The following is a 21,731-nucleotide window of genomic DNA, read 5'->3' on the forward strand; positions in this document are numbered from 1 at the left end:
TGCCTGCAGCCTCTCACAGCTCCCTGCAGCCAGCACTTCTCTCTTCAGCCTTGCAGCGTGGAGCAGTGCCTGCAGTCTGCTACAGCCCCCTGCTTCCCCTGAAGCCAGCCTTACCTCTCTCTGCTTCTTCCTGCTTCAGTCCTTGCGGCTGGGAGCTGCTCCAGCGACCTGCCTTCACCCAGCTCCAGTCCAGGGCTGCTCCGCGGCTTCCTTGGGCCCTCCACGTGGCTGAGGAAGCCACCAGCTTCCAGCTCTTCTCTCCAGCTTCCTAGGGCGCGGGCGCACGCCTCTCTGCTCCTCTTCAAGGGCCAGCCAGGTGTGGCCCCCTGCTGACCCCTCCCTGGGCGTTGTCCACCTCAGCTCTACTAAAGGGCTCAGCGTTCAGTCTGTCTTTGCCTTCGCAAGGAGTTGGTCACTCCTGAGATCCTTCGCTCCAGGAAGTCGTCCGTATTCCAGCACTTCTGCAAGGTCCTGTGTTTCTTGTTACCTGTTGGAGCTCCTCGTCCAGTCCTGATGTCTGCCTGCCGTTCCAGTCCCAAGGTCTGTCTCTTGATCCAGTACTTGTGTTCCAGTCCTGCTGTTCCAGCCCTGAGGTCTGTCTTAATCCTTGTTCCTGATCCTGATGCTTTAACCTGCCTTGAGCTGCCAGGAGTGCAGCGTATCTGCCTTGAGCTGCCAGGAGTGCAGCAACCTGCTTCTTCCCTGTGCTCTCCCGCTCTCAGCGTGGTCCGCGACCAGCCTTCCAGGGCTGAGTAGGGCGCGCATGGGAAAGGGTGGTCTGCGACTCAGTCCCGCGGGTGGTCTGAGTAGGGCGCCCTGAGGGACAGTGCCCATGTCTTCCTTCAGCCCTCGTTCCTGACTCCACCTCTGTGCATCCAGTACCTCGTCTTGAGTCGACGTCTGTGCCTGTCCACGTCTATGCATCCTGCACCTCGTCCTGAGTCCACGTCTGTGCCTGAGTCCACGTCTATGCATCCTGCACCTCGTCCTGAGTCCACGTCTATGCCTGAGTCTACGTCGTTCCTGAGTCTCGTCTGAATCCATGTTCCAGTCTTCACTGCCCTGGCCTCCATCTGGCCTGCCGCTTCGTGCCGTACCCTGCGGCAGGTCCGAAAGGGCTGGGAACGGTCGGAGGACTGTTCACAAGACCAACATTGCGTTGTTGGGTCTTCCGAAGCGTGCAGGTCCGGAGGAGGGCCTGTCAGCCAGTCTTCACTCCAGCTTGCTTCTGTCCAGCCCATGCTCGGGCATGCCACGCCTCCCGCGGCACCTCTTCAGACCCCTCTGGCGTCGAGCCGCGGCCCAAGGGCACACACATCTCCCAGGAGTGGGATCACTCTCCTAGCGCTCCACAACATTAGGTGCTTGATATGATGGACTACCTTAAACATTAAACTCAAAATGTTGTAATTAATTAAAAAATTAACTGGCAACCAGTGCAGCTGAAACAACAGAGACATTATGTGCTCCCATCGAGAAACATTAAGGACTAAGGCTATACTTTCAGGGATCATTTCTATAGGTTGTAACAGTGCTGAGGAATTCTGCAGGAGCTGTAAAGCTCGAGTCTCATATCCAGGAGTACCCAAATACAGGGAGTTGCCATAATCTAAAGTAGTCATAACAAATGCCTGTACAAGGGTACAAAAATCATCCTGATCAATAAGATGTTTAAGGTTCTAAGTTGCTTGAGTTTATAGTACCCTTAATTTGCTTCTTGAGGTTTAACGAAGAATGTAAATAAAACCCCAGGTTTCTAACACAATTGACAAAGTCTATACTTTGGTTCCCGATAGGTATTTTGGGCAAACTTTCTGGCCTCGGGTCCCACGAGAACCATACGGCCTCGGTATTAGCCACATTCAGGACCAGGGCATTATCCTGCAATCAATTTACAACAGTACCTAAACAGGTAGTAATCGAGTTAAATGTTACTTGGTAGTCCACATTAACAATGAAATATAACTGTATATCATCTGCAAACATTTTAAAAAAGATGTTAAAAGAATCCAATACAGTACATAGTGGACAGAGATAAATGTTGAAAAGCGTTGGGGACAGAGAAGAGTCCTGAGGTGTTGCGATGCGGCCCGTGGCTGGAGCCACGAGCCGCCTCTTACCTCTGCGGCGGTGCTGCCGCTGCCACCACCCCGCAGCCCGGTAAGGCCGCAGCCTGCCTTCCTTTGCGGCCCAGAGGCCGCCATCTTCGCCACTCCCGCAGCCAGCCTGAATCCGCAGCTTGCCTCTTCTTCTTGTGGCCAGAAGGGCCGCTCTGGAGTTCCTCTTCATGGCTCAGAGGCCGCCACCAGTGTTTCCTGGTGGCTGCTGCCGCCCCCGGATCTCCTCTTCATGGCTGGATGCCACCAATGACGTCAGGGCTTGTCCGCGGCCTTCCTCCTGCTCTTGTGTTTCTCCGTCTGCTGCAGGCTGCTGTCCAGGGTCCTGCACCTTCTTCCTGCTCTCTCCTTAGGCGCGGGGCCGTGCCTCCTGTGCAGATTTAAAGGACCAGTGGGGGAGTGGGCCCTGGATGACATCACTTCCGGGAACTCCCTCTTCTGCCCTCCACTCAGTCTACCTTCACCTTGGAATCAGGTTGTTCCTCCCTAAGGACATGGGTCACTCCTGCCTGATAGCTGCTCGCCCTGGATTGTCTTCTCTGCTGACCGTTCCCGGAGTACCGTTCCGTCCATTGGCTCCTTTCCAGGTAGCGGGGGCACCAGTCCAACAGGACCTTCATTGAACACCCTCGTCGGGTCGTGTCTCCTGTTCCAGTGTCCCCTGTTCCAGCATCTTCTGTTCCAGTGTTCCTGTTCCGTTGTCTTCCCTGGTAGTACCTCTGGACTGAACTCACAGTACTGACCACTGTCTGTCTATGGACCATGTTGGATCACCGCCTGGATTTTGACCTTTGCCTGACCTGACTTCATCTGGACTGGCCTCTGGTAACTGACCCCTGCCTTGGCTAATTATTCTGGCCTGATCTCTGGCCTTTGACCCTTGCTATCCTTTTGGACTCTCTTGCTGGCCTTCCGTGACCTCCGGCCTTCCTCCTTGGACAACGACCGCGCACCCTTGTTGTATTGGGTACTTCTCTGTACTTTCTCTTCTGAGATTCTGTGAGGCCCACCTAAGACCATCTCCGTCTGTGCTCCGCCTCCTGGTGGCAGGCACTCTCCGGGCCCGACCGGAGGGTGGTACCAACCCTGCACCAGGCCAAGGGTCCACCTCCAGCGCAACATGAGGCACATCTCTCCCTACTGTATACCAGTCCGAACTATTTAAATCCACTTTCACCTGCTGGCCCCGGTTGAATAAAAAAGAGGAAAACCATTGGGAAACCAAGCCAGAAACTCCAAGAGACTGGATACATAAAATATCATGGTTAACCAAATCAAAAGTAGATGAGAAATCAAGATAAACAGCGATAATTGAGTGATCTAGATCCATATTTCTTAATAAAAAGTCATTTACTGAGACTAAAACTGCCTCCGTACTATGTGTTTTTACAAAAAACACTTTGATTGAATTAAAATATTTTTAGCATCCCAAAATTCACTAAGCTGAGTTAACACTGCTTTTTCTAATAATTTACCAATAGAAATCAAATTAGAAAAAGGATGGTAATTTTTAAGGACCTCCCCAGAAAGTGGCCCCCTCTTTTTGATTGGGTGGACAACTGACATTTTTAATGCATCAGGAACCTTGTCCTCAGACAGTGAAACACTAACAGATTGGTAAGAATTGGAATAAATTGCTCATTCAGTGGTGAAAATACCCACACTGGGCAGGGATTAAGGGGAAAAATTGTCCAGGATCCCAATTATGTCCAAGTGTGCCCTAGCCAGAAAACCATACCAAGTCCAGTACCACAAAATAACACAGTCCCATCAATTCAATGATCTCCCAGAATCTGAAGGAATAAATGTGCATCTTCTACGGATTCAAAAATTATACTTTTCCCTACTTGTATCACTCCTAGTTTAGTAGGAAACTGGAATGTGATGCACATATTTTTCTTTAGAAACTGAATACAAACTCAAGCAAACACTCTTTGCTTTGCAACCACTGAGGATGAGTAATTCTGAAAAATCAGAATTTTTTTCCCCATTGTAAGTAAGCTCCTTTTTCTGCCGATATGCATGCATTATGGCCGATTTATGCTCAAAGTTGAGTATTCTAGTGATGATGCCTTGAGCTACAATGAAAAGGCATGAGCTAAATACACAGTATCCGGGAACAATTAGTGTCCACCATTTTCTGGCTTTGCCAGTGGGCCCTTTCAACTTCCAGGAGATCATGTAAAAAAGATTACAATTTAATTCCCGGAGAAGCCAAGATTCTAATATGGCAACCAGTCCTGCATCACTCACCGACTCAGGAAAGCCCACAAAGCAGAGTATGTTTCTGTGTGAGTGGTTTTCCAAATCCTCCACGTTGTCCAACAGAGTAGCATTCACCGAATGCATTTTCTCCAAATCAGTTTCCAAAGTAGTCATTCTGTCATTAGCACTGGAAATTCCCATGTCTATCTTTTGTATCTGTTGCTTAATTTTGGTAAGTTGGGAGCTCAGAACATCTATCTGCCTGGAGATCTTATTCAACTTGCCTTCCAGGGTCTGTGTGACTGCATTAGCCATCTCCTGCAGACATGTCCCAGGATGTGCTACCAGCAGGCCATCCATCGGTGTGTCTGCCATTTTAGGCTCCATGGCTTTAGGCTTCTTCTTATCTCTCTGAGTGATTTTTGTGACTATCTCAGAATCCCGCACATCAAATGTCCCACAAATCAAAACAGCCAATCTTTTAAGCACTAGGAAATGCCTCTCAAGCTCAGATAGCCAAAGAAAAATGTAGCTGTCTTCTAAAAGAGAGTGGAAGGACTCCAGAGTAGATGAGGTCCAAGTTCTCCTCCCTCTCAGCGCATCACGTGATTAATTAATTAAGCATTTTTATATACCGAAATTCTTGTAGCAAAGCTAAAAATCAATTCAGTTTACATTTTAACATTAACAGGCATGTAAGAATGCAGTTACATAGAACAAGGAGAATTAAACTTAAATAGATTTAAATATTTAAATAGATTCTGTCCATTGTGAAATGTCTCATGACTTGTAAGCTGTGTGTTGAATCCATCATCGTTCTTGATATCTGTACTCTCCTGTTCTCCATATATATATATATGTATTTTTTTTTAAGTTTTATTTAGTTTGCATGTGTAGCGGTGCACCTGTTTGGCTGGTCGGCACCATCCAGGGGAGTTATGCTTGTTGAGGTTCATCTGGCGGGGAAAGCTTGACTTCCTGGGCCCTTGGCATGGTCAATAAATCCAGTCCTCAAAACTGCATGATTCACACTAACTGGGCAAGGGAGTTTCAGGAGGAGACACATAAATGCCAGAAAAGTAAAATACAAATTACCAGCAGCCACTCCACTTACTGTGCATTCACCACTGGAGAAGGGAGGAAAATTAAAAATAGTCTGAGTCCAACTGTATTCAAAAGAAAAAAAGTTTACTTTAGTTTGAAAATAAGAGCCCAAGCAAGAACTGAAAAGATGAGGAACAACATCAGATCAGGAAAGCCATAGTCTCCTTGTCTATTTTACTTCTCCTGGTCATTCTCCTCCCTGCTGCACCAGTTTCCATATCCAACAGCCCTTCCCCTTGAAGGGTAGGGTAGCTTGAATGTAATTCCAGCAATCAGTGGGAAAAGGTCACAAAAATCCCTTGGTTCAAAATTAGTCTTCAGAAACAAAAACTGATTCAGCACAGCCTACTGGAAAGTCTAAAATCCAAAAAGTTCTCTTCACCCTTGCCTTTGACTGGTTAGCTAGGGCAAAAAAAAACAATGACAGAGCCCTTTGGATATTGGGGGGACTCCCTTCCTTCCAGACTGGTCATAATCCAAAATCACAAATGCAACCCTTTCTTCCTGTTCTTAGTCGATCTGCCTGGAGGATAACAATGACCAAGAGCAAAACTCTCCTTACTAGCTTGATCAGTCCTCTTCAGGAGAGGCAATAACCATCAACAGAAGCTCCTTTTCTATCCTCAGCAGCTCCTTCCCTTCTTGCCTTCCCTCTAATTCCTGAGCATGCTCCATAGAACCCTCCCACAAAAAGGTGGGGTTAAAGCCAGGGGTGGACTCAAAAAATGATGGAAAATTATAAGGGGAAACTCTTTGGTGACAGGCAAAGCCGGGTCACATGTGTTTTGGTATCACTGGCCTGGATTCACCATTCTATCGCAGAATGGTGAATCCAGCGAAAACGGGGGGTGGTGTTTTCGCTGCCGGCTTTCACACCCAATAGCGCCACCGTGAAAGGAGACGCTATTGGGCATGTTACTGGCGACAATAATGTTCTAACCTTATCACCGCCAGCGAAGACACAGCCGAGTCTGCCTCCTCGCCGTCCTGCCTCCTCCCCTCACCACCCCGACTCCGCCCCAGCATGCTATCATACGCGAAAAGGGCATTTTCGCGTGTGATAGTGGGTTTTCGCACGCTATAAGCCTTTGAAAATGACCCCCACTGTTAGAGCGAATTTGAAGAATGTAATAAAAATGGGTCATTTGGTTCTGCTTATCAAAATGAATAAAAACAATTATTAGTGATGTATGTTTCCAAAGATCAACCATTTCTGGAGTAACATGAGGACTCAGGGACAAACATCAAGTATCTTTGCTGGGAAACTAATCCAAGATCAAATAGGACTGTATCAGATAGCAAACTAGGCAAACTGAAGGGACCTTATGGTCTTTCTGCTACAATATTTTTTTTAAATTTGAAGTAGAACTAAAAATCAAAGTTGATATTTTGAGGAATGTAGATACTGTTTGAAGAATAAAGCCTTCACAGAATGAGATGTGACCTAAGTAAGCTCAGAGAGTGGTCAAGAGTAAAGAATCAATGCAAAAAAACTCTTCATTTCGAGTGTAGAAATCCAAAGGAGGATGAGATATTGATTTTCATTAACCTAGGAGAGAGATCTTTAGCTGACCATGAGATGAGCTCCAAGTAATTTAACAGCGTGATAAGGCATAAGAAGCAAGCTTTTTTGAGAGGAAAAAATGCTTTAGAACAAGAGCTCATGGTATGAGGCTCCAGGTAGTAAGCTCATGAGCAACATCAGGAAATATTTTCACGGAAAGGATGACAGATGTATGGACTGGCCTCCCAGTGAAGTCAGTGGAGACAGAAAAACAGTAATGGAATTCAAGAAAACTTGGAATAAGTACAGAGAAACTCTCATTGCAAAGAAGTGAGGAGAAAGCCAGGGGACCATTCAGGATTGTGGCATTGCGTTGAGGAATGAAATTGGGCAGATTATGATCCTTATCTGCTGTTATATTCTCTGTTTGTGTTTCTTATTAAAAACTGATGTCAAGTTCTCCAGGTAAGGACCATATTTAGTCTAAGGAGCTATGCTCTGATAAAGTCCACTTATAACAAAAAATGAGAAGGTAAACACTCAGCTGTAAAAGAGAAACCACAGCTATTCTTCAAAATAGAACAAATAGTGGAGGAAATATCACAGCAATTAGAGCTCCTTGATTTTAAGCAGAGTAAGTGCAAAAGTGAGAATGCATGTGAGAGAGAGAGAGTGGGGCCTTCTTTCAGTGCAGGCCTTCAAGATTTGTAACAGCTTTCTGTTTTCAGATTCCCTAGGAGAAGGGGGTCTACTGGTCCATGCATACAATGGGATAGGATGAAGACTAGATTAACCAATCCTAAAAAAAAGAGAGCCAGTTGACACCACTATCAACTGCCAATTTTTCCTCCCCAGTAGTAGGATTTTTTTTTTTTTAATTACTACTATCATTTAATATTTTCTCTACAATATGGAGTCATGGTCTCTATGTGCACTCAAGTTTTGCTTTGCTCTGATGTAATCTATCAGCAGCATTTAGCAATTCCATCAAATTGATTGAACCAAACCGTAAAGCCCAAAGCTGTGAATTGCTTCAGTTCTGATGTTCTGCTGCCTTTTGATTGCAAACCTTATAAGCAAAAACCCTGTAGATTCACATTTTACACATTGCCACTTTAGGGGGTGGGAGGGAACCACATTTTTATCTGAATTTGCAAAACTAACTATAACTAGAAGATGTGTACAATTACACAGCATCCATTTGCTATGTTAATGAAGAATATAACTTATCTAGCTTACTTTTTAAACTAACCATAATGAAAAATGCAATAAAGAAGGTCCAGATGAGGTCTATATCATTCTCACAGGAAGTAAACTGAGCATTCAGGGGGCTCTGGGATGCCAGGGGGATGATAGTTGTTGGCACATTTTTTTTTGGGGGGGGGGGGGGACAGGGATGGGAGGAAATCTCCCTCACTAACCAACTCTCTAACGTTGGGCTGGTTAGCACAGGTGATCTTCCCAGCAGCGGGTGCGGACATTGCTCTTGTAGAATGTCCTTAGTAAAACTGTATTACATTGCATGTAAAGATCCTACCAAGTTGCACACTAAACTTCCTTTAGTACAGTTTGTACTGCAGTGCATGGACCACACAGTGGTGACATAGGGTCAATACTTCAACTCTTTCTAAGTGTATCAACTTTGAGGTGGATTTTAAAAGCGCAGCGTGTGCCAAAATTGGAAGACAGGGGCAGAGGTTGGGCTCATGCGCGCCCACCAAATTTGAAAAGTCGCTCGGATGCATGCGCACCTCCCGCTGTGTGCACATCGCAAAGGTTTTCAAAAAGGAGGGGGGTGTAGGCATGGTCTAGGCGGGACATGACCAATAGATGCGCGCGTAAATACTTAAGCGCCTGGGCACACGCCCAGACCCCCTACCGCGTAAGTTTACTTCTTCTAGGGATAAAAATAAAAAGAGCGAGCCATTTCTCAGGAGTTTAAAGGGTCTGGGGTAACTTGGGGGAGTGCAGACTCTCAAACCAGGAGGGGTTTGGAGGACTGAGCTGTTAATTGGGCAAACTGGTGAAACTGGTAATGGCATGGACGTGCACTCCTTTTAAAATTCCCCGACTTACACGGTAGGAGCGGAATATACACACATGTTATAAATTGGCCACGTATCTGGGCAAACGCCGACGCACACACGGCAAAGAGCACCCGCGCACCAATGTGAAAGTTCCCATCTGTACTGTAAGCTAGATGATATGCTATGGTACCTGCATTTAACTTTGCTCGTCAGTTACACTGATGATACCTGCTTACTTACGGAGCTGCACCAGATGCCTGGAATAGACTTCTTGAATTCTCGTGTCACGCTCCTTCTAGTCATATTTAAATCTACTTTGAAAGTTGTTTTTAAATTCTAAGTAGTTCTGTACAATAAATTCACTTCCCATAGACTCCTGTTGTCATGTGTGTGTCTTGAGTTGATTGTAAGCTCCATGGAGGAGACACTGTCTCTTATGCATAGACGTAGAGTGCTGCATATGTTTATAGCACTTTAGAAATGATAAATTAATAACAGTAAATGTCTCAATTTGATTTAACTCTAGAATAATTTTGTAGATTGTCGTACCTTTTGAGGGGAGAACTTCCAACAACGCACTCTAATACACACAAATTCAGTATCATAGAGAGTTAAGACTTTACAGGTCCTGTTTTCCTAAGCTGAATCTATAGCAAAATTCCCAGCAGGGCTATTTAACCTCTGGCATCCAGCTCAGCTCACAGCTGGACAATATAATCGTTCTCCTCCTGGCCATTTCCTGTTCTTTTATCTTCTGTTTAAAGCTACAGTACTGGGAAGACACTTGTAGATAGATAAAAGTCACTGGAAATGTATGTATTTATTTATTTATAACATTTATAAATCGCTTTCCAGATTTTACAAAAAAAAAAAAGCTTCCAAATCCTCTCTCTCTGACCCTGATGTAGATTTAATTACCGAGGAGACATGAGCATGTCACCGTGAACACACTGATGAACCTGAGCTGCTCAGGGGGACTCCATCCTCCGATCCAGGGTTGAAACCTTGACGATTGGGCCTCCGCTCACAAATTTCAGACTTGTGCTAATTCTGCCCATTTGTGTTCACTACCATACATCCAATACACGCGCACAGGGAAGATAACTTTCAAACACATATGGCCACGAGCGGATCTATGCAAGTATTTTATAACCAATGAGTATGATATGCACAAGTCTTATAAAATATGCACATCTCTACCCCACATCATACACATGGATGTAGGCTTTCGCGTGAATACACACAGTGCACTGAAACCACGTATATCAATGCATTGATTCTGCATACTTTTCCTATTTATTTTTAAAAATATATGTGCATACATTTTATGCCCTCATGTAAGTCCCAATTTAGATGCGGAAGTCAGACAATTTTAAAACATGCACGCGTAAATGAAATTAGCCAATTAGTCCACCAGTTCACCCAGTCCTTCTCCAGGTCATCGAGACCTTCCTGGTTCTTCAGCCTGAACTCCCCCCCCAGTTTACCCAGACCTCCCACTCAATCAGTACCACACAATAATCAGGTTTATTATTACGTACGCCATATAATTAGCAGGTGTACAAACATGCATGTAAGTTCACAAATGCACGTGTGTATCTTTTAAATTTGTGCATGTAAGTATTGGCTCTGCTCCAGAACACCTTTAGACCTTTTTTTTACACACATATGTGTGTGCAAGAAAGTGACAATATGCCCATATTTTCAACTTTTACAAAATATGGAATACTCGAGTAGAGGCTGCTTTCATACAAATATGCTCATGTTTACATGCAGAGCGTTTTGAAAGTTCACCCCCCCACCCCCGATGTGTGTAAAGCACGGAAACTGCAGCACTAACAGATGAAAGGTAGATTCTGGCAAGGGAATATTTCAAAACAAGGAAGGCAGCCACAAGGAAAAGCAGAATCAAGCCTAGGAATAAGAGGAAAAGATACAATGGAAACAAAAATGAGGCAGCTTAATATTTTGGAAAAATCTAATTTGTATTGCTTTAAACCCTCTGATAGAATAGATTAGTTTTTTTTTCTCCTTTCCTATCAACTTGCAGGATGTATGAAAGCAACATTTCTTGAGTTTCCAATATCTTACTATATACATTGCCTCTGTATCACCGGGAATTCCCAGCATGACCGGCTATGTGATCCATCAGAGTGTGGCTGATAAGATGCACCACTATAAACATACACTGCTAGTTTATCATACAAAATTGCTATGTAATGACTATTCCTGGCCACAAGACAATTTAAGAGAGTTATGGGGCAATAGGGACGTAAACACACACCGCACTGCTGTCCCTAAGCATTACCCAACTATAATAAGACAGAAATATAGCAAAACAGAAAGTTAAGAAGCAGTTTTGGGAACGAAAGGGATTATTGTCATTCTACATCCAAAAGACAATCTATGAACTGCAGAGACCACAGCAATGGGAGAAGTTCACACTGAGCAAATGAATCTTATTGCCCACTGGACATTAATTTGCATAGTGTAGATGGGATGCAGTGCTTTGCTCCAGTTTAAGATTTTCCTAAGTTTCCATTGTGCAGATGTTCAAGGCGTATGTGCACTTATCCTGACCCTGCAGAAAGCCACGGAAGCGATGAGGCTGGCTCACCGATTTGTGCTTCCTCAGGAACCTTCCCTTTCAGTCCAGCTGTCTGCTTTTTGACCATTTCTCCAATCTCTTGTTTATGCTGGCAGCTGGGCCCCCGGTGCCCAGTTTATGTCCGTGTAGTTTGCTGCAGGAGAGCACTTCATTTCTGTTCCCTAGGCTGGTGGTGTTTGGTTCTGGTTTGTCACAAGTCAGATTAAGGGACCTAGAATGAAATTCAGAAATAAAAAGAGAGTGGGATCCAAGATGGCCGCGGAGAAATGAACGGCTGACGCCGAGCTCCGGAGCAAATTTCTCTTTTCGCTTTATTTCCTCAAGAAATTCTTAATTTTCCTCAAGGTAGGGCTGCAAGATGCCCCACACGAAGCGAAAAGCTAAAATTAGAGAAAATACCTCGACTCCGATTCCGACAACAAGGCAGCCCCAGATCGAGGAGGTCTTCGCCGGACTGGTGCAGACGCAGCCTGAGGGAGGAGCCACTGGAGGTTTCGGAGGAGAGCAGACGCCGAGCCCCTTGGCTATCGAGACATCTCTGAGCCCAGGCGCGCCTTCCACACCGGATCCCCCGCTCGGGAAAATGACCCCTGAGCAGATTTCAGCTGCTCTGCTGGAGGAAAGTACTGCTGGGGAGGATGACAACCAGAGAAGGAGAGACGGTGGTCTATCTCCTTTGGAGAGCCCAAAGACAGAGGGCTCCAGGGGCCGTCCAGACCTAGCCCAGCATCGAGAAGAGAGGTGAGCCCTTGGAAAAGAGAAAGGGTGATGAGGGAATTTGTGTTGTATATGGAGCTCCTGAGCTTAATTCAAATAATGTGACATTAGTGGAAATCTTGAAAGCTATATCAGCTATGGAAAAATCGATTACTTCTCTAACTTTAATGGTGAAAGAAAGTATTGAGAAACATCAAACTACAGAAAATAGAGTTGGAAATATGGAAACCTCTGTTAAAGGGATCGAACAAAAGGTTGCTGAGTTAGAAAAAAATTCAAGGGAATTTGATTAAATCCAAAAATATGCAGATGGCAAAAATGGAAAATCTTGAAAATTACCTAAGAAGAAATAACTTAAGAATATTAAATATTCCTAAGCTCAGACTGTTATCTCATCGTGAACTGTTTAAGAGCTACCTACTGAATCTCTTAAAAATTCCTGAGCAATCCATTCCAACGATTGTCAGAATATATTACCTACCTCAGGTTGAAAAAGGAAAAAACTCAGAACAAAATGAGAAGGAAAATCTTTTGTATGATTTAACATCCATATTAGAAAAATCACATGAGTTGATTGTGGAAGAAAGAGCAACTCTTTTTATTCAATTTGCAACTTCATCCAACAGAGATTTAATCCTGAGAACATTCTTTCGCAACCAGCATTTAAAATTTTACGGATATCCATTAAAGATATTTCCGGATATAACCAAGAACACTCAGGTTAAAAGGAAAAAATGTATTGCTATGCGGGGAGAAGTCCTTGCAAGAGGAGCTAAGTATATGCTCAGATATCCATGCTATTGTTTGATTACTTATCAGAACTCACGATACATATTCAGAGAGCCAGAACAACTGCGAGTATACCTCGATTCCCGCTCTGAATAATTTCCAAAGGGAAAGGAAGGCAATAAAAGTAAAGCACCGGTTAATTTTGAAGCAAGTTGTATATCACATTGGTTTGTATTTCCTAGTATTACTGCTTGATTTACATCTTGGATCTACCAATTTCCTATAAATATGACAAATCGGGGGGAATTGTATGTTTTTATCATTGTGTTTTGCTATACAGAATTATATTCTGAAACCTGTTGTCAAAATCATGAACGTTTGCGTTCTGTATATTTTTTTTTTTAAAAATCCAATAAATAAATAATTAAAAAAATAAAAAATAAAAAGAGAGCACAAGAAAAAAAGCAGGCTCGTTCTCTGCCGATGCCCAGAGCCATGACGATTCAGAATGGAATGAGTTAGCTAGGATGGTGCTCCATACTTACAATCACCCTTTTTTTTTTTTATCTACACAGTTTTTCCAAGAAACCCTTGTTTCATATTGTGAACGAATGCCACCATGCATTCCACCTGCTTACATTCGTGTCACAAACACACGGCCAGGGATTTATCCTTACAGGTCTTGGGAGCTTGGGAAATGATTTTCACTAAAAAACAAACAAACCCCAACCCATGCAGCATATTGCTGTAAAAATTCAGTTACCTGTGTTGGCATCAAAGACTCAGGCCGCAGCACCGTGTACTGCAGCATAGGGGACTCCGGTTTTGGATCCCCATTGTTGGGAAAGATTTGGACCATGGAAGTGGCACTGGAAAGGAAAGATGAAGCTGCTGCTATGGTGGCGCCTGTTGGCGAATGAGTGGTATGAGGATACATTTTGTAGGAGACTGCCCTTGGGTTGGTGAGGGTTCCTTATGCTGTTTAGGCCACTGACGATGAAAATGGGGAAAACCAAACTTATTTGTAGTTACCTTATGTTACTATAGTGTAAATTTCTGTGAAAACAAAAAAAGATTTCTTGGAAACGAATTCTCAGAAACACTGAAAACTTATCAAGCCTTTCATAAAATATGAACGCATGCGTGTTTTGGATTGCAACACCGCGTTATCTCCACTAAGAAGGTGAAAACCACATTTTCACTTCATGAATAATTTCAGGAGAATTTGGTAAGGGCCTCCTTACCGGCTGCAAAACATTTTGCGATCGGATCTAATGCAAAATACCTTGCGTAGTCAGCAGCTGGAGAAAGCTTTCAAGATCAGGAAAACATTCATCAGTGGAACATCTAGAATACATGGAAAACAAGAGGCTTAGGGAAAATTCGACAGAAACCACAAAACAATGCAAAGTCAGTTGGTCATTTATAATATATTTCCATGCGTTTGGGGCAAAAGAGGAAGAGGAAATAAAAGGAGAATTTTCACCACAAGGAGCAAACATTCCTGTTTTTGCACTCTTTGCTCTTGGCGGCCTATGTACTAAATATCATAGAAAATGCCACAAATGGTACTTTACGCGCTATTTGCAAAGTTTTTCGCCTTTTCGGGGGATTTCATGCCTAATGTTCCATGTGCAAAATGTTACTGAAATCAATAGTTGTGAACTGCTGCGATGCTAAATTAGAGTATGCAGCTCATTAACTATTAACATGCAAACTGCATGCAAATTGCCTTTATGTGCTATTTTTCTCTCAAAAACTGCAATACTGTGGACAAAATGGCACAATTTAATATGAGCTTCTTGGTAGGAAAATGATTTTACATCTGTAATCCCCACACAGGAAGCCGCACTTCCACTACGATCTTATTACCTTCAATTGCACGGGCAAAACTCCTTGGGCAAGTCATTTGTGAAGGCCCAAGTGACACAAAACAAAACGCAGTAAGAAAGCACAGCAACTCCTGAAAACATTCCCCGCGCCATCTCTGAGGAGACGATGGAGGTGCGATTGACTGAAATACCCGGCACATTACCTTAATGATAAATGCACATAGATGCAAATACAGCAAACGTGTTTTACCTTGTTTATGATTCATCTGCCTTACAGTACTCCACCAACATTGCCACAGTTTGTCAACCAGACGAAAATATAGCTCATCCTCTGTACAAATCTAGAAAAATGGCAACATTAAGAGCTTGCGATATCATTAAGCTTGTCACAGCAGCAGTTGTATCACAGGAAAAAAAAATCAGATTCTGATCTCTCAAAAAACTACACTTTGAAAACTTAATGTGTTTTTCTGCTATTGCTCATCTCCCATTGTGCTGTCAGCTATAACTCACATTGCATCCTGTGTCTCCTTTTTCTATCCACTTACATCCCAAGCTCTTTGGGGAATGGGTAATTTCCTCCTACCTACTATGTCTAATTTATCTTAATTACAAAACCCCTATATTATCTTTATGCATAACTTGCTAGCATGATACCAGCACTATGAAAATATATACTGCTACTGCTACTATTACAGTCCTGAAGGATTAAAAACTAACTAAGGATTAAATAATAACCATGCCAAATCCAATTTGAATGAGAGTGTTAGTGAGTTAGAGAAAGGTCATGCACCTCAGTATAACTTGTTCATCTTCCTTCCTCTTTCAAGTTCTTTTTCTGACAGTGCTTCCCTCAAAAATGTAACAGAGCCTAGTATGCACGGGATAACTGTGATAAAAAATACAACCCTTCTGTCTCTCCACTTGAGGTTATCAGGCATTTAAACTGTCCAGTGAATGTACTCATAATGCATTTCCAGTCTAGCTGGGAATGTCAATATTAACCAGCAGGAACCTCTGAATGCTAAAAATGAAGACACCCTGACATTCTTAAGAAGGTAACTATCTAGACTGCCCATAGAGAAGACTGCAGAAGCCAATACAACTTCTGATGCTGATGGATGAGATACTGCATCCCAGTGAGGAAGAATTCTTTCAACCTGACTCCTCTGCCATCAGAGCAGAACTTAAGCCTGATTTTCTTGACTAGGAGACAGCTGGCCAAAGTACCAATCATCACAAGTGCTGCCTTTTTGTATTTTATTCTAAAGTAGGGCTTTAACCAGCTTAATATGTGCAACCGTGAGAGCCATACTTTTCCCTCTATTTCTGTATTGTGCTCCTCTACCATGGCGGCAGACAAGAACCATTAGGTGCATCTGATCTACCCAAATTCATTCCTCATGCAAAGCCATATACTCCAGTGGATCTCTTGTTTTACCCTCACTAGAGATCCGCTGTGCTTATTCCAGGATTTCTTGAATTCCATTACCAATTTTGATCTCCATCACCTTCACTGGAAGACCATTTCATGTATCCACCACCCTTTCCATGAAGACTTGTTATCTGATATTGCTCCAGAGTCTGCTGTCTGAAGTTTCTTATTATGGCCTCTTGCTCTAAAGTATTCTTTCCCTTAAAAGAGATTTGCTTCTTGTACCTGATTTGTAGTTTTGAGGTATTTGAATGCTATCATATTCACTCCTCCATCCCATAGTATACATATTTAGGTCTTCCAATTTTATCTTATGACTTTTGATGCTGACTCTGTCCCATTTTGGTAGCCTTTCTATATCCTTTGAGGTATATATCATATTTATTTATTTCACAGATTTACAGTCCACAATTTGCAAAGCACCAAAGCGGATTGCAGCCAACATACACATTAATAAATACATACGGCCTCCAGAGCCGGACACATTATTCTAGGTGAGGTCTCACTGAGATGGCTTCCACTTCTGGTTCCTTTTCCTACTGTACATTAACCAAGTCCATCTTTATGATGATATCGGACCAAAAATGTAGTGGTCACAAGACCCTTAAACTCTCTCTATGGGATGCCCAAATTTACCTATGACAACTATTGAACTGATTCAACAGGACTATTATCTGAAATTCTTCTGGGGTTTTGTTCTCTTTTAAGCTCTCTCATGTTTACATTCACATCTCATAAGCATTAATGCAAAGAAAGGGAGTGCAACTTGTGTGGACTGTAAGGCATGAAGATTAAATATTCTCATAAGCATTAATGCAAAGAAAGGGAGTGCAACTTGTGTGGACTGTAAGGCATGAAGATTAAATAAGGAGAATCTAGACTATCCCATAGGTATTTCAATGACTGAATTGAAGCCCACCTTACCAGATGCACAACAGAGGGATAAAAATAAATTTGATTGCAAAAGGATGGTGGCGCTACCACATTTCACTTGGTAAAGAAAAAAACCCCCACAGCTGATTATATCATGAAAGCATTTAAATTGGACAATTAAATTGTGTCTGGACAGCCAGTAAATGCTTTGATATAGTAAAAATATGGAGGCCTCATCACTACTAAAGACTGATTGCCTTTCATGAAGAGTACAGAGAATGTTCCAGTACAGAGACGAAGATGTAGTTTTGTGCTCTGCTAGAAGAGGGGTAATGCAGAAGCTTTTGGAAGGCAGTTTAGTCTAAGCTGTCACAGCCTGCTCCGCTGAAGGCAGGCCAGGCAAGCTGGAGCAGATGTTCCTCTGCCTTAAAGCAGCCACCATTCCCCAGAAGTTGGGCCCTTGGGTTCAGGCAGCCACTAGGACTTACCAGATGGAAGCGCAGGAGCCAGGAGCAAAACTGAGGACCAGGACCGAAAGAGGAACACTCCAGGCCAGGCAAACAGTAGAATCCTAGAGCAAAGGACTGTTGAATCAGCAAAGGCGTGTCAGGCTGGGGCTCCTTATATCCAACCCACCTCATATTGGTCCAATAGGGAGCCTCCGAGGGCAGGTCGCCCTGCTTCTGTTTAGCTTAATGGTTCTTATAGGAGTCTTACTGAGTCAGTCCTGCTGGCTCTGCTGCAAGATCACCTGGGCCTTGAACACATGAGGCCACAGGTTTGATCCCTGTTGCCCCTGACAGAATACCCACCCCCTTTCTTTGTTTCTCTGATGTTCTCAGTAAAACTGGGCCACCAGTTCTTTGGCATGGGCATTTTGGACTGCTTCCCAACTATGCCTGTTCAGGACACACCCTTTCCAGTCACTAAATATGGACAAATGCACTCAAGTTGTGCTAGTTTTCAAAGCAAATTTTTGCATGAGCATTTGCTTTGAAAGTTATCCCAGTAAAACTACATACACACATTTACATTGCTAGCTGGTGCATGTAATTTTAATGAGAGAATTTATGTGCACACTTTTTATAAGAAACAATTATGAGCCACCTATGCCCTGTGCATAAAAACAGATGCATGCAAGGCATAGGCATGTAATTTTATGCACACATCAGTCACGCAATTTTCTAAAGGTTCATTTATGGGCAAAGCACTACTTTGCCCACAGAAATTCCTTTGAAATTTTGTCTCTCCGTGCAGTGCTGCATACATCTGGGATGTGCTACACAAATCATTATTAATACAACTGAAGCCAACAACCAAGCAAGGCAGGAAGCAAGGCAGGAAATTCTAATTTTCATATTATGCATCAAACCAATACGTTATTAGGTGTAGGCCCAGACTGAAGATCATTTCACTAATATCAAAAAAATCCATCTGACAAACAGATACTGCACTAATACCAAGAAAGCAATTAATTTAGTACTGTTTTTGCACATGGTTAAGCAAAAAAAAAATTATTATTTTTTTTTTTTTTTAAAGAAAACCAAGAACCTTTTCAGTTTACAATTGTCCTTGGCATGATTGACACCCCACACATACACAAGCCTTTGCAGCCTGGTGGAACCCGTTATCAGCATCTTAATTTCATCCAGCAGCGATCCATCCCACCGTAATCGCCGCACTCTTCAAAAGTAGATCTTCTACAGGCCGACTGGCTTTTGTTTGCTTGCCAAGTTTTTCCTCTCTCCTTCCATCCTGCTCGACATTTCTTTAACACTAGGCATTTCCCAGCCTGTCTCCCAAGCTCTATCTTGAAAAAGGCTAAATGATGTGCTGACACCTTAATTATACCCTATTGTCACAATGCAGCGTGGAAATTGTATGAGTGATATCGGAAGAATGGGTTGCAGCGTGCGTGTCAGCTCCTTTGATTTGCCATGGCAGATTGGAACTGACACAAAATGGGGACTTTACCTCCTGAAGCACCCCATGCGCATGGCGTCTGCATTCCAAGCGATGCGACACGGGGTGGATGCGATGAAGCCGTAAGACCGACATGACATCCGTTCATTTGTAGAGAATATGCAGATATTGTCCTGTGCATTAAAAGATGCAGGTCTCTGACCTTTAGCCTAAGGAACTGGGGGGGGCAGCAGGATCCCAACCCTAATTTTCATGATCAGTGTTAGAGCCACTTGAGCACCTTTTAGTTCAAGAATCTGGAAAACTTCACACGGCAAGATGCTCGGTATTCCTTTTAATTCAGGGCCTGTGAGAGTTCAGCCTTTGAAAATTAAAAAGGGATTGTGTGTGTGGGGGGGGGGGAGAAGAACATTGGTTCAGGATGCTTTTGTTTTTAGCTCATCTGCGGTTGAATTCTGTTTCTAAACATTTTTTTAAGATCATTCATTTCGGCAAATAGCCGCACGCTGGCTGCTAAAACGAACGATCTGAAAATTATGGGCATTTTGAGATGCGTTGCTGTTTGTTGCAACAAACCAAACCTTGACTCTTTCATCATGTTTCTTACATTCTGAACGTCCAAATACAGCCCTTTTATTAAGAAATGCACTGAAGTGGAAAGCATGTTTCCTCGATGGTCTTTATCGGCATAGTCAGGTACTGTGTTGGAAAAAGGCTCTTGGGACACAAATACTTGACAGAATACCAGCACACAGAACAGCTTCATGTACAAAAATGTATCTGAACAGGTATTTCACTATAATCAAACTGAATGATATACAAAAGGCAAAGCTTCCTTCAATAATTAGCTCCCACCTTTCAGAGGAAGGTAAATCGGGATCTTTTTTTGGCAATAATGTGCACAGTAAAATTCAAACCCCTGTTCATATTCAAGAAATACTTTGTTAACTGGCGAACTGGTTAAATAAATGGGAAACATGTACTCATAGTACTGATTCAGGCCTACATGTAACAAGACTCAAGAACCTTTCAAGGACAGTGAGTCATTAAAGCAAATTTTAAAAACATAAACCTTAGGGGTGCTTTGTATCTCAGATAGGAAACAACGCATGCTTCAATCAGTACAGATATGGCGGCAGTTGTACTGTAGAACAAGAGGAAGCTACACATTCTGGAGATTACTATTAACTTATTCCATATCACCTTAAATGCTTACACACCTCGGGGTGATCAACACAAAAAGTTCCCAAGTGCTAGTATGTAAAAAGTAAAATATCAAAAAGCCATGCTTACATAGATTTGGCATACTGGGTCAGACCAAAGGTCCATCAAGCTCAGTATCCTGTTTCCAACAGTAGCCAATCCAGATCACAAGTACCTCACAGGATCCCAAAAGTTTAATAGACTCCATGCTGTATCTCCCAGGGATAAGCAGTGGATTGCCTCAAGTCGACCTTAATAATGGTTTAGGGACATTTCCTCCAGGAATTTGTCTAAACCTTTTTTCAAAAGCAGCTACACTAACAGCTTTCACCACATCCTCTAGCAACAAATTCCAGAGCTTAATTATGTATTGAGTAAAAAAATATTTTTTATTAGTTTTAAATATATTACCTAGTAACTTCAGTATGTGTCCCCTGGCCTTTGTACTTTTTGAAAGAGTAAACAACTGATTAACATTTACTTGTTCCATTCCACACATTTATTTTATAAATCCCTATCATATCTCCCCTCAGCCGTTTCTTCTCCAGGATGAAGAGTCCTAATCTCTTTAGCCTTTCCTCATAGGGGAATTGTTCCATCCCCTTTATCATTTTGGTCGTTCTTCTCTGTACCTTTTCTAATTCTGCTATATTCTTTTTGAGATGTGGGAACCAGAACTGCATAAAATACTCAAGGTGTGGTCGTACCATGGAGTGATAGAGAGGCATTATGAACAGTGGCATAGCCACGGGTGGGCCTGAATGGGCCATCTCCCACCCACTTTGAGCTCAGGCCCACCCAACCAGGGCTGTCTGACATTGGAGCAGCAATGCCGTTGTGGGATCCCATCCCGATGATGGCAAAGAGGAGGGCCAGAGTTGCAAGGCCATCATGGGATCCCATCCCCGCAACAGCAGAAGAAGGAGTTTGACTATGCCTAATGAAAAGGCCCCATGTGTATGTGGGTGAGAATAGGAGCTTGAATGTGTGTGTGTGTGTGGGGGGGGGGAGAATGGGAGCCTGTGTGTGTGTGTGTGTGGATTAGAATGGGAGCCTGGAGGTGTATGTGGATTGGAATGGGAGCCTGGGGGGGGGGGGGTATGTGAATGAGACTAGGAGCCTGAGTATGCATATCTGTCTGTGGGTGAGAATGGGAACCTAGGTGTGCATCTGTGTATGTGAGAATGGGAGCCATGGAGTGAGAGTGAAAGTTTGTGTGTGTGTGTGTGTATGTTAGAGCATGTGAGAGTGAGAGCTTTTGTGTGGTGGGGGAGAGTATATGAGAGTGAGAGCTTGTGTGTGTGTGTGTGTGTAGAAAATGTAAGAGTGAGAGCTTGTGTGTGGTGGGGGGAGAGTATATGAGAGTGAGAGCTTGTGTTTGTGAGGGAGTCTGTGAGAGAAAGCATGAGTGTGTGTGTGTGAGGGAGAGAGGAAGGGAAGAAGACAGGAGAAAA

Source organism: Rhinatrema bivittatum, chromosome 11 (assembly GCF_901001135.1).
Source record: "Rhinatrema bivittatum chromosome 11, aRhiBiv1.1, whole genome shotgun sequence".
In the NCBI taxonomy this organism is placed as follows: domain Eukaryota; kingdom Metazoa; phylum Chordata; class Amphibia; order Gymnophiona; family Rhinatrematidae; genus Rhinatrema; species Rhinatrema bivittatum.